The sequence below is a fragment of the Trachypithecus francoisi genome, unplaced genomic scaffold (genome assembly GCF_009764315.1).
Source record: "Trachypithecus francoisi isolate TF-2019V2 unplaced genomic scaffold, Tfra_2.0 Lachesis_group0, whole genome shotgun sequence".
Classification (NCBI taxonomy): domain Eukaryota; kingdom Metazoa; phylum Chordata; class Mammalia; order Primates; family Cercopithecidae; genus Trachypithecus; species Trachypithecus francoisi.
This window is the reverse complement of record NW_022681453.1, coordinates 41695694-41708583: the sequence shown is the minus strand read 5'-3', so window position 1 is coordinate 41708583 and position 12890 is coordinate 41695694. Positions and strand designations below refer to the sequence as shown.

Sequence of the window (12890 nt, the reverse complement as noted above, 5' to 3'; positions counted from 1 at the left end):
CAGCAGATCCAGCTGCACCTGAACAGGAGAGAAGAATTAGAAACTTGGTTACTGCTCCTTCTTGAATCTCAATCCCAGACAAAAATCGGCTGAGGGCAGGTTAAATGCTAATCACAAATTAGGAAGATTCCTCAACATGCAGAGACCAAAGAATAATTTTTCTCAATGCTTGGAACACCCGGTCTTAAAGCACAGCCCTCTTGTACCTGTCCTATGTGTATTAACCATCCGCCAAGTAACTCCGGCTAGAATCCTGGAGGCTTGCTCCTCCAGCTTCCTCACAGCCCAGAACCATCTAGCCAAGAAGTAAATTCCCTTACAGCTTTCTCTGGTTTCCCTGAAACACATCCTGTTCTTTATACGTTCAGTGGCTTTGTCCTGACTTAGGTCTCGTCAGCTCCTGTTCGTATTCATCTCAACAAATATTTAATGGGCTGCCACTATGTACCAGGGCTAGGTACTGAGATCACAGGATTCCAGGCTCTCATGGGAAAGACGTGTTAAACAAATAAGTATGCAAATAGTTATTTAATAATAAATTCCATAAGTACTACCAAAAAAAGTGCTATTGAAGTTTGTGGGTATAACCTGCCTCAGAGGTTCAACTGTTGGAAGATAAATTATATTACTTCCTTAGAAGGTGTGAGAGTCCAGCTTCTGGTCTGGCTAAAGAGACTCCTAACAGAAATCAGGGGTACCAAACATAACAGCTATAAACTCTGGATAAAACACAAAATTAAAAAAAAAAAGAACAATGACCTGAAGGTACTGGAGAGTGAACAAAAACATATTCAGGAGGATAGTCAAAACCTGGAAGAAAAGAAAGGCAAAAAATGAGCCTAGGCAATATAGCAAGACCTCATCTCTATTAAAAATCAAAACAATTAGCCAGGCGTGGTGGCATGTGCCTTTAGTCCCAGCTACTCAGGAGGCTGAGGCAGGAAGATTGCTTGAACCTGGGAGACTGAGGCTGCAGTGAGCTATGACTGTGCCACAGTCTCTATGGCTTTAAGCCTGAAGGCAAGCTAAAGTCAGCTCCACATTGAGTAGATAAAACCCTGCAAGAGGAATTATGATTTTTCTGACCTGAAGAACAGGAGAACAGAGTCTGGGGCCATCGTAGGCACTAGAAAGTAAGGAGAGAATTTTTGAGATGAGAAAGCTAAAAGGGAGAACTCCAATTTCTGCCTATGTACTCTACCCAAGTGTGTGTCTGACCTGTGAACTAAGTATGCACAGAGCAGATTTTGAAACAGCCTAGACAAGAATACAGAATTGAACTGAGATTTGAGCTGATGCTCAAAAGACAAGAGTTTTTTGTTTTTTTATTTTGAGACAGTCTCACTCTGTCGCCCAGGCTGGAGTACAGTGGCACCATCTCGGCTCACTGCAACCTCCGCCTCCCAGATTCAAGTGATTCTTCTGCCTCAGCCTCCCGAGTAGCTGGGACTACAGGCACATGCCACCACCCCTGGCTAATTTTTGTATTTTTAGTACAGATGGGGTTTCACCATATTGTCCAGGCTGGTCCCAAACTCCTGACCTCATGATTCGCCCACCTCGGCCTCCCAAGGTGCTAGAATTACAGGCGTGAGCCACCACACCCGGCCCAGAGTTTATAATTTCAGTTCAACCAAGTTAATGGCTTGATAAAACAAAAACACCAATGCTGTTCAGAGGAATATGATAGTGTCCAATGTGTATCCAGGATACAATCCAAAGTTACTCAACAGGTAAAGAATTAGAAACTGTGATCCAGTCTCAAGAGTAGAGACAACAAATGGAGACCAATCCTGAGATGACCTAGATGTTGGAATTGAAAAGAATTTGAAGCAGCTATTCTAACTATTGCCAATGAAGTAAAGAAAATGTTGCTTATAATGAATGAGAAGAAAAATGGAAATTACTTTTAACAAAAAGAACCAACACCAAACATGGTGGCTCATGCCTGTAATCCTAGCACTTTGGGAGGCTGAGATGGGAGGATCTCTTGAGGCCAGGGGTCTGAGACCAGCCTTGGCAACACAGCGAGACTTCATCTCTATTTAAAAAAAAAATAGCCAGGTGTGGGGCACATGCCTGTAGTCCCAGCTACTCAAGAAGCTGAGGCAGGATTGCTTGAGTCTGGGAGACTGAGGCTGCAGAGAATTATGATCATACTACTGCACTCCAGCCTGGGGGACAGAGTGAGATCCTGTCTCAAAAATAAATACAAAATAAATTTTTAAATTTTAAAAGAACCAAATGGAAATCTTGCAATATTAAAGTAAGCATAGGCCAAGTGCAGTGGCTCATGCCTGTAATCTCTACACTTTGGGAGGCCAAGGCAGGCAGATCACTTGAGGTCAGGAGTTCAAGAACAGCCTGTCAACATGGCAAAACCCCATCTCTACTAAAAATACAAAAATAAGCCAAGCATGATGGTGTCCTCCTGTAATCACAGCTACTTGGGATGCTGAGACACAAGAATCACTTGAACCCAGGAGGTGGAGGTTGCAGTGAGCTGAGAATGTGCCACTGCACTCCAGCCTGTCTCAAAATAAATAAATAAATAAAATAAAAATAAAAGTCAGTACAGGGGCTTAACAGAAAATGGAGATGGCAGAGGAAAGACTTTGTGAAATTTTAGATCAAAAGAAATTATCAAATCTAAAGAAAAATATACAGAGCCTCAGAGAACTTTGAAATAACAACATATTGTCTAGTTTTTGTATAATTATAGTCTTAGAAGGAAATAAGAGAGAGCGAGGGAGAGAGAGACAAAGAAAAAGATGGGTAGAAAAATATTTTAATACATATAATTCAAATTTTCCCTCATTTGGTTAAAATTATATATTTACACCTTTCCAAAACTAAGCAAATCTTGAGCAGCATAAACACAAAGAAAATTATGCCTATCACATCATAACAAAACTGCTGAGAGCCAAAAATAAGGAGAAAATCTTGAAAGCAGCCAGAGGAAAATGACACATTACATATAAGGGAGCAATATTATCACAGACTCCTCATCAGCAACTATGGAGACCAGAAGACAGTGGAACAACATCTGTAAAGTCCTGAATTTAAAACACACACACACACACACACAACTGTCCAAAGAAAGTTCTATATCCAACTAAAATATCTTTCAAGAATGAAGACAAGTATTCACTTTGGCACATACAGTAAAAAAAATTTGATGACAAAAACATTTTCAGATGTAAGAAAATTAAAAGAATTTGTCGCCATCAGACCTGAACTCCAAGAAATGCTAAAGGAAAATTTTCAGGCTGGGAAATAATTTTTCAAAATCAAAATGATTTTTTATTCCTAAAATTATCAATGATCAAATACTGTCTAAAAATTACGTTAAAGGAGGTGTAAGATATTAATAGTTATCAAAAGGGGATATTAACTTTAAATTATCAACAGCAGTCTAAATAGAAGTCATCAAACTGGAGCAAAATGATTAACGATTAACTAAGGTACAGTAACTATATACCTATATATTATTCAAAGAGTAAAATGGTACTTGTGAATAGTTTTTAGTAAATTAGAAAAAATGACTGTTGCAAGCTAACTAAAAGTTATATCTCTAAAGCCCTGAAATACTTATAGTCTTTGACCTAATTATTTCTCTTCCAGGAATCTACCTTAATAGAAAGTCACACCAAGAATAATGTATAAAGGGGTTCATCACTGTTTTTTCCAGCAAAAAACCTAAACCTGGAAGTAACCTGTTTCAATAATTGGCTTGTTAAATATACTATAATTCATCTTTATAATTCACTGTTCTGGCTGCAATAAAATCTATAGTTTTAAAGTCTATTTAATGTCAAAACTCATTTTCATTGCAAGAAGGATAGCAATTTTACATTTAATGTGTGTATATTTATACTTCCATAAAAAATACTGTAAAGCCTATTGCAAATATTAACGATTATCTCTGGATGGTTTATCATTAGAAATTTAATTTTTATCTTAGTTTCTAAATAATTTTTAATAAGGAAATTAATTATTGGATAAATTTGGGTATTCAGTATAATCTTAATTATATTTTCATATGCATAGAAAAAGATCACTAGAACAAAAGAGAATACATATATGTTAGTATACTCTTTCTTCCATACAACCCGGTAGTTTTATATCCAAATAATGGTCCATGATGCTTCCTTGCTTCTTGAAGAGAGGAAGAAGCTATATAAATTGATGGTTAAGGAAAGACCCGTCAGCCAAAGTGCCCAGACTGTCATCCTAGCTCTGGCATTTATTCTAGTTACCCTCTCTGTGGCTCACATACAGTATGAAGTTTGTAATAAATCCTGACTCCTAGCATTGTTATGAGAATTAAGTGAATTAATTTTTATAAAGTACTTAGAGCAGTGTCAGGCATTTGGTGTTATTTAATAGTGTTTATTAAATAAAAACTAAGTAGAAAGTTATCCTAAGGAAAAATGTTCACTGCAACATTGTTTTAAAAGGTGGGGCATGGGGGGGAGACATTGCCAAAAAGAGATTAATTAGAATTGCAGAGTAGTTAAAAACAGAGACTCAGAAACTAGACTGCTGGGTTCAAATGCTAGTCCTGCTACTCACTAGCTGGATGACTTTGGACAAGTGACTTAATTCTGTATTTCTCATTCCTTCCATCTATAAAATGGAGAAATACTAGTACCTACTACATAGTTGTTTAAGGACTTCTAAAACTCTCAGAACAGTACGTAGAGTGAGATAAGCACTATAATTAAGTGTTCCCTCTCGTAGTAGTGATGTGGATATGGTGGTGGCAGTAGTAGTACCTCCATATATGATAATAGACGTATTCCACACATTGCTAACTGAAAAGATCAAATTATGAAACAGCAGAGGTGCCGCCTATATTTGAGCAGCTTGAATCTTGCACAAACCCAGGGAGGTAGATGAGAGCTGTATACACCAGGAAGAGGGCGCCTTTTTATAATTTGCATAAAAGCACAGAGCACATGACAGCTGGCTCTCTAGAATAGTTAGGTCGAATCCCATTTCTGTAAAATCCAATAAATGGACATATATGTGTTTTTCAATGTGCACATTGTTAATGTGAATGGTGGGCCTGAGGTATTATTCTCTTTTCTGAACCTATCAACATGTCCCCTCTCTTCCCACCTCCCCCAGCAGGCTTTTTTCCTTTTTTTTTTTTTTTCTTCTTTCTTTCTTCTTTTTTTTTTTGAGATGGAGTCTCGCTCTGTCGCCCAGGCTGGAGTGCAGTGGCACCATCTCAGCTTACTGCAACCTCTGCTTCCCAGGTTCAAGCGAGTCTCCTGTCTCAGCCTCCCTAGTAGCTGGGATTACAGGCACCTGCCACCACACACGGCTAATTTTTGTATTTTTAGTAGAGATGGGGTTTCACCATGTTGGCCAGACTGGTCTCGAACTCCTGACCTCAAGTTATTCGCCCACCTTGTCCTCCCAAAGTGCTGGGACTATAGGCGTGAGCCACTGCACGCAACCAACAGGCTTTTTTATATGAAAACAATAAAGCTTTGTTGTGCAAACATGGACCTGACTATTGGCTTGGAAAGGTATCCATGATAGAATATTAGGTGGACATCTCATTTACATATATGTATGTGTGCAAGGGTCTTTGGGGGAAATAAACAGGAACATTTATATTCAAAAATGAATGGTTACTATCTCTGTACCTAAGCATTGCATGCTATTATCACAGCTTTCTGTATTAATAAAAAATTTTTTTAAGTTTTTTAGATTCTGGCACAGATGAAAAGGAAATATATTGAGTGGTTGTCTTTTGGTGGTAATGTCCTAGAAAATTCTCATTTTCTTTTTTATATTTTTATGTAATAAATACATATGACTTTTATATTCAAAAAACATATTTAAACTATATGTGGTTCATCTACATACATCCTTAGTTGTAATATAGAATAATTAGAATTAAGGCAATTTACAGGTGAAAATGGGAGTTTTGTACATTCTCCCTCATCCCTGCCTCAAACTAATGCAAGCAACTGAAATATTTGTTTCCAGCAGACAACTCTATTTTATCACTTTAGCAAGATACATGTCCCTGGCAGATTCACTTGCAATAAGCTTCTGCCATGGTAGAAAGTTCAGGAAACCTCATTTCCGAGTTCCACTTACGCTATGTTCCCAGCTTCCCCTAGGAGTGCTCAGGGAAGTGACTGTCTTATTTATAGATTATTTTTATTCCTTATATTCCCAGCTGTGCTGTACTCAAACACCTTCTGAGCTAGAGCTGAGCAGTGAATACCCACGTACACGTGCATATGTGCACGCGCACACACACACACACACACACACACACACGCCAGAGTGGAGAAATACAAACCAGATATTAAACACAGATCAGACCCTACAGACTGTCAGGCTGAGGGATGACTAGGACACGTGCACTGGCCCACAATCTCCAATGTGTTAAAATAATTTAATTGGGTATTTCATGGCACATTTTGCATTATTATGGCTCCCTTTGGATGCAACAAATGATTTGCTTCAGTAATATAGAGTCCCAAGTAGTGGCATTATGTGATTAAGTAAGTGAGAACATCGACCATTAAATTCAGTTCAGTCAGGCTTACATCCATCTTATTTCTTTTTTATAATTCAAATTTTCCTGCCGGTATATATTCACTTGAGACCATTTTTAAGTCATATGTTTATGAGAGTTTCTCTTCCTACTTTTCATCCAATTACTACTGCATTTAGAGTTTCAAAACTGCAATTTGATTCTCCTTTGTTAAGTGGATTGATTGTTAGGTTATAAGGCACAAGAATACCATCCTCAATTTCCATATTTATAGCAGCTCTCGAAAATATCAAAAAGCTTGTTTTGTGAGCCTCATAGCAATTCTAGTTTATTAGACTTGAACGCTTGATTAAAACTTGCATAGTCATTAAGCAGTGCTCTTAATCAGCCTCTCTGCCTATTAAGTTCAAGGTGTATAGGAGGTTAAAGGGAAACGTGGTAAATAGTTGAAAAGCAGCTTGAAAATTCTAGAGCAATGGCTTTTAACCTGGCTGAGCCATTGGCCTCCTTGAGAATATAATGAATTGTAGGCCCTCTCCCCAAAGCAATGCATGTATACATAACAACATTTTCACATTATTTTAGGGGGTGCACGCATACATGTCCTACCCAACAGTTCATAGAACTCAACTTCAGGATCTCTTCTCTAGAATAGTAGTTCTCATCCAGGAGCAATTTTGCCACCCAGGGGACACCTGGCAATCTCTGGACACATTATTGTTTGTCACAACTGGAGGGGGCAGGAGTACTACTGGCATCTAGTAGGTAGTGACCAGAGATGCTGCTAGACATTGAACATTGCAGAGCACATTCCTTCACTCATGAGGAAGAACTATCTGGCCCCAGATGTCCATTAAGCCCAGGCTGAGAAACTTTGCTCTGAAGAGTATATCAAAAATTCTTAGGGAATATTGAGACAACTCCCTCCCACCCCTCAGATGGGAAACATGCCTAACGAGAATAAATACAAATCATGGAAAAATCCATGCATTTTGACCTTGATTCATTTATCCAACCACTTATTTATTTAGCAGATGTTTACTAAACACCAATTTCCTGCTGAGTACTATTCCAGTCACTGGGAATACCACTCATCAGAAATAAAGTCAGTTAAGTAAACAGCCAGTTAAAAAGTTGTACTAGATTAGTTAGGAATGCATTCAGCCCCATGTAACACATTAATAAAATAGGAATTTAACAGAAACATGTCCATGTAAAAAGAAATCCAGCCAGGAGTGTTTGCACATGCCTGTAGTCCCAGCTACTTGGGAGGCTGAGATAGGAGATGGCTTGAACCTGGGAGTTAGAGGCCACAGTCAGCTATGAGTACACCACTGCACTCCAGCCTGGGTGACAGAGCAAGGCTCTGTCTCAATAAAAATTATTAAAAAAAAAAAAAAAAAAGAGAGAGAGAGAGACAGAAATCCAAGGGTAGACAGTCCCAGACAGTTAAGGCAGCTTCCTGTTGTTGATAAGACCACAAGCCCCTTCAATTTTCCTGCTCTGCCATCCTTGGTGTTTGCCCTCATTTCTGATTTCCTAAGATGTCTGCTGCTCCTTAAGGCTCAAATCCAAATTCCAAATGGACAGAGAAGACAATGTGAAGGACAAAGGCAAAACAATGTACAGACCAGTTGAGCCTGCTTCTGCTTTAAATGGAAACAATGACTTTCTGGAAATTCGACCCAGTAGGCATCCCTTACATGTCATTGGCTATAACTAAGTCATATGACCACACACAGCTGCAAGGGAGTCTGGGAAGGTAAGTATTTTTTTAACTGAGCACATTGTTACTCTGAGAAAAATCAGGGCTCTACTAACAAGGAAAAAATGTAAAATGGGTGTTGGGAAGGCAATTAGCAGTGCCTGCTGTAAGTGTGGTAAGTGCAAGAAAACTGGATGCAGGAAATACTAAAGGAGCACTTAACAGAGGTTTGTAACACACTGTCGAGCAACCAGGAGAGGCAGAAAAATGCGGAAGAGTTACCCTGTGTGTCTTCAAGGGTGTGTGTGTGTGTGTGTGTGTGTGTGTTTAAGAGCAGTGGGATGGGTGTGGGGTCAGTACCAAGGTGATTCAAGCGGGGGGAGCCACATGTACAAAAGACTGGAATTGGAGGAGCAAGGAGTAGTGAATGGTGAGGCAAGATGGGCAGATAGGGCGGTGCAGGCCCTACTGTTGAGTTTGGCTATTATCCTGAGGCCAATGGGGGCCCTTCATTGGTTTAGAGCAGGGAAACACACTATCATAACATTCATTTTAAAAGATCACTCCAGTTGCAATGTGGAGTACCCATTGTACAAAGGGCAAGACTTAGCACAAGGAGGCCAGGACAGTGTCCCTGAAGACAGAAACACTGGGTGCTCATCTTTGTAAAATATAAGCTTGCTGCCCCCACCCTCAGCCATTCAGCAGGGGTGACAGTTGGAAGGCTTTGTCAGACACAGGGACACTACCTGAATGTGCTATATGGAGGTGTTATAGAAAATCCCCATGGGGATGCATTCCTGAATCACGCAGTGACTCCATTTTCTTCAGTTCTTGAAGATATAACTTTCCCAAGCTAGAGGTTTTTTCCCAGAAATCCATCATTTAACTGTTGATTACTCATCCCGGTGGGCAAGGTTTGTTCATGATAAGGTCAAAAGACTCCTACCTGTCTCCAAGTGTCTGCCAACTTTGACTGCATTTCCTCAAGCATTTCCCTGCAAGCACATCAACCATTCTTAACTAAATGCAAGTCTTGCATCTACATCTAACAGGAGGCTCTCTCAATGATTCTCTGGAGTAAGCCCTGTACAATCACTTGTGTGCCTCTGATACCATTATAAGTCAAAACTCTTCTCAATAACACACAATGGTAGAAAGTCTGTGGATGAATAAACACAAGTGGCTGAACACACTCAACTCAAAATAACACAGGAGAATACTCATGGGCTGAAAGCTTTTACTGTATGATACACACAGCAACACTCGTCAGCAAATCATACACTACTACCTGCCAAACACCGTTGGATGAGGGCATGTGATATAGTCTGCAGATTATAAGGAAGAATATATTTATAGTCTAACAATGTACTATGAAGGAAGGCTACACATTAATATATTTTGAAAGTATTTCTCCAAAGTAGCACTATAAAAAAGATGAGCTAGTTGGTATTTAATAGGACATGTCCCTAAAGGAAGGTACTTATTCATCAGGAGATTTTTGGACCAATAGTATCCCACAAAGGTGAATGGTTGGGAAAACTGATTCATGGTATAGTTCTGTGTATGTATGAACTATAGGTCCAAAGTAATATTAAGAAAAGTATCACAAATATTCATTTTGAAAAGCTTCTCTCATATCTGCCCATAAAGATGTTCAGAAATCCAAACATTGGAAGCATTTACCTGAATTGTTTAATGAAACTTTTAAAATAATTCAGTATTTTATGATTTAATATTTTTACAAAAAGCCTTATTGAGATATAATTTACATATTATAACACCAATTCATTACCCCCGCAAGTTCCCCCATTTCTATGTGCACTTAATCCCCATTTTCTCTGCCAGCCCTAGGCAATCATTGTTCTCTACTAAATGTATCTTTTCTGAACACTTCATATGGATGGAATTGTACAACATCTAGTCTTTTGCATCTGGCTTTTCTCACTTAACAAAATGTGTTTGAGGATTATTCATGTTGTGGTATGTATAGGTTCCTTTTAGTTTCTTAATAGTATTCTATTACATGAATATATCACATTTTGCTTATCCATTTACCTGGATGGACATTTGGATTTTTCCTGTTTGGGGCTGTTATGAATAATGCTGTTATGTGTACATGATTTTGTGTGGACATATATTTTCATTTCATTAGAGTATATTCCTATGAGTAGAATTGCTGGGTGATATAGTAAATTATTTTCAACATTTTAAGAAACTCCCAAACTGTGTTCCCAAGAGGCTTTACCGTTCTACATTCCCATCAGCAATGTATGATACTTTATTTCTCTACATATTGCTAACATTTAGGATTGTCTGTCTTTTTGATCGTAGCCATTCTAAGGATGTGTTTTAATTTGAATTTTGGCAATAATTAAGAACACCTGTTTTTTTTTTGGGTTTTTTTTTTGTTTTTTGAGATGGAGTCTCACTGTCGCCCAGGCTGGAGTGCAGTGGCGCCATCTCGGCTCACTGCAAGCTCCACCTCCCAGGTTCACGCCATTCTTCTGCCTCAGTCTCCAGAGTAACTGGGACTACAGGCACCTGCCACCACACCCAGATAATTTTTTTGTATTTTCAGTAGAGACCGGGTTTCACCGTGTTAGCCCGGATGGTCTTGATCTCCTGACCTCATGATCTGCCCACCTCGGACTCCCAAAATGCTGGGATTACAGGCATGAGCCACCGTGCGTGGCCAAGATGTTGAACATCTTTTTATACGTTTATCGGCCATTTATCTATTTTATTTGTTGATTGTGCCTTCAAATTGTTTTCTATTTTTTAATTGGGTTGTCTTATTATTGAATGAAAATCTTCATATATTTTGTGAACAAGTTCTTCATTGGATATATGATTTGTGAACATAAAATTATCTCAGTCTGTGGCTTGTCTTTTCATTTTCCTAATGGTGTCCTCTGAAACACAAATGTTTTTTAATTTTGATTAAACCTCATTTATGAATTTCTTTTGGCAATTGCGTGCTTTGTTTTATATTTAAGACATTTTCTTGCTTTTAAAAAACTCTAGCTTGACAGTCTCTGTCTTTTTATTAGGGAATTTAGATCATTCCTAGTTAAAGTGAATTACTGATATGGCTAGTTTTACATTTACCATTGTATTTGTTTTGTGTATGTTTATTTTCTTTTTAATTCCTCTGTTCTTCTTTGACAGCCTTCTGTTGAACTAAATAAATGGTTTTTTGTGTATCATTTTAATTCCTCTGTTAACTATTTTAATTTTTTTGTTATCTTCTTAGTGGCTGCTCTAGAGATTACAACATTAATCAACTTATTGCAATCCACTTCAGATTAACACAACCTAATTCTAATAAAATATACAAACTTTGCTCCAGCATAATAGCTTCATTTCCTTCTCCTTGTGTGTGTTCAAATTACTGTTTTATCTTTCTTTCAAAGAGATTAAGAGAATATATAAAATATATATAAAAGCAATATATATTTGTAAAGTTTCTTATATTAGCGTATATATCACTTCTGGTGCTTTATATTTCTTCTATGGATTCAAGTTACATCTAGTGTCCTGCCCTTTCAACATGAAGGATTCCTTTAGTATTTATTGACAGTCAGTTCTGCTAACAACAAATTATCTCAACCTTTGTTTATTTTGAAATGTCTTTATTGCCTTTATTTTTGAAGGGTAGTTTTTCTGGATATAACTTCTTAGATATACAGTGGGGTATTTTTTCTTTCCTTTTAGCACTCTGGCTCTGCCATCCCCCTGCCTTCTGGCTGCCATTGTTTCAGATGAGATGCCAACCATCAATTACATTGGTGTTCCCATGTATGTAATAAGTCACTTTTTTCTTGCTATTTTTTTTTTTTTTTTTTTTTTTTTTGAGACGGAGTCTTGCTCTGCCACCCAGGCTGGAGTGCAGTGGCCGGATCTCAGCTCACTGCAAGCTCCGCCTCCCGGGTTTACACCATTCTCCTGTCTCAGCCTCCGGAGTAGCTGGGACTACAGGCGCCCGCCACCTCGCCCGGCTAGTTTTTTGTATTTTTAGTAGAGACGGGGTTTCACCATGTTAGCCAGGATGGTCTCGATCTCCTGACCTCGTGATCCGCCCGTCTCGGCCTCCCAAAGTGCTGGGATTACAGGTTTTCTTGCTATTCTTAAGTTTTTCTGCCTTTCACTTTCAAGAGTTTGGCTGTACTGTGTCTAGCTGACAATCTTGTCTTTATTCTGCTTGGGATTTGTTAACTGGTTAGATGTGAGTTTTTAAAATCAAATTTGGATGCTCACTTCAGTAGCACATACACTAAAATTTGGGATGATAGAGGGAAGATTAGCATGGCCCCTATGCAAGGATGACATACAAATTCATGAAGTGTCCCATATTTTTGAAGTCATAAAAAAATCTCCCAGTCACGAAAAGCCCAGGACCTGATGGTTTCACTTCTAAATTTTACCAAAGATTTAAAGAAGAATTAATAGCTATCCTACTCAAATTATTCTGAAAAATAGAGGAGGAAGGAATACTTCCAAACTCAATCTAAGAGGCCACTATTACCCTGATAGAAAACCAGACAAAAACACACCAAAAAAACGAAAACTAGCCAGGCACGGTGGTTCACAGTGGCTCACATCTGTAATCTTAGCACTTTGGGAGGCTGAGGCAGGTGGATCACCTGAGGTCAGGAG

The 12890-nt window shown here is 38.5% G+C and overlaps 1 non-coding gene across 1 annotated transcript; it reads left to right on the top strand.

Moving 5' to 3' along the window:
- The first annotated feature begins 12483 nt into the window (after positions 1-12483).
- On the top strand, positions 12484-12591 carry LOC117084597. Its single transcript, XR_004437527.1, has one exon. It is a non-coding gene; the product is annotated as a U6 spliceosomal RNA (small nuclear RNA).
- The last annotated feature ends 299 nt before the right edge of the window (positions 12592-12890 follow it).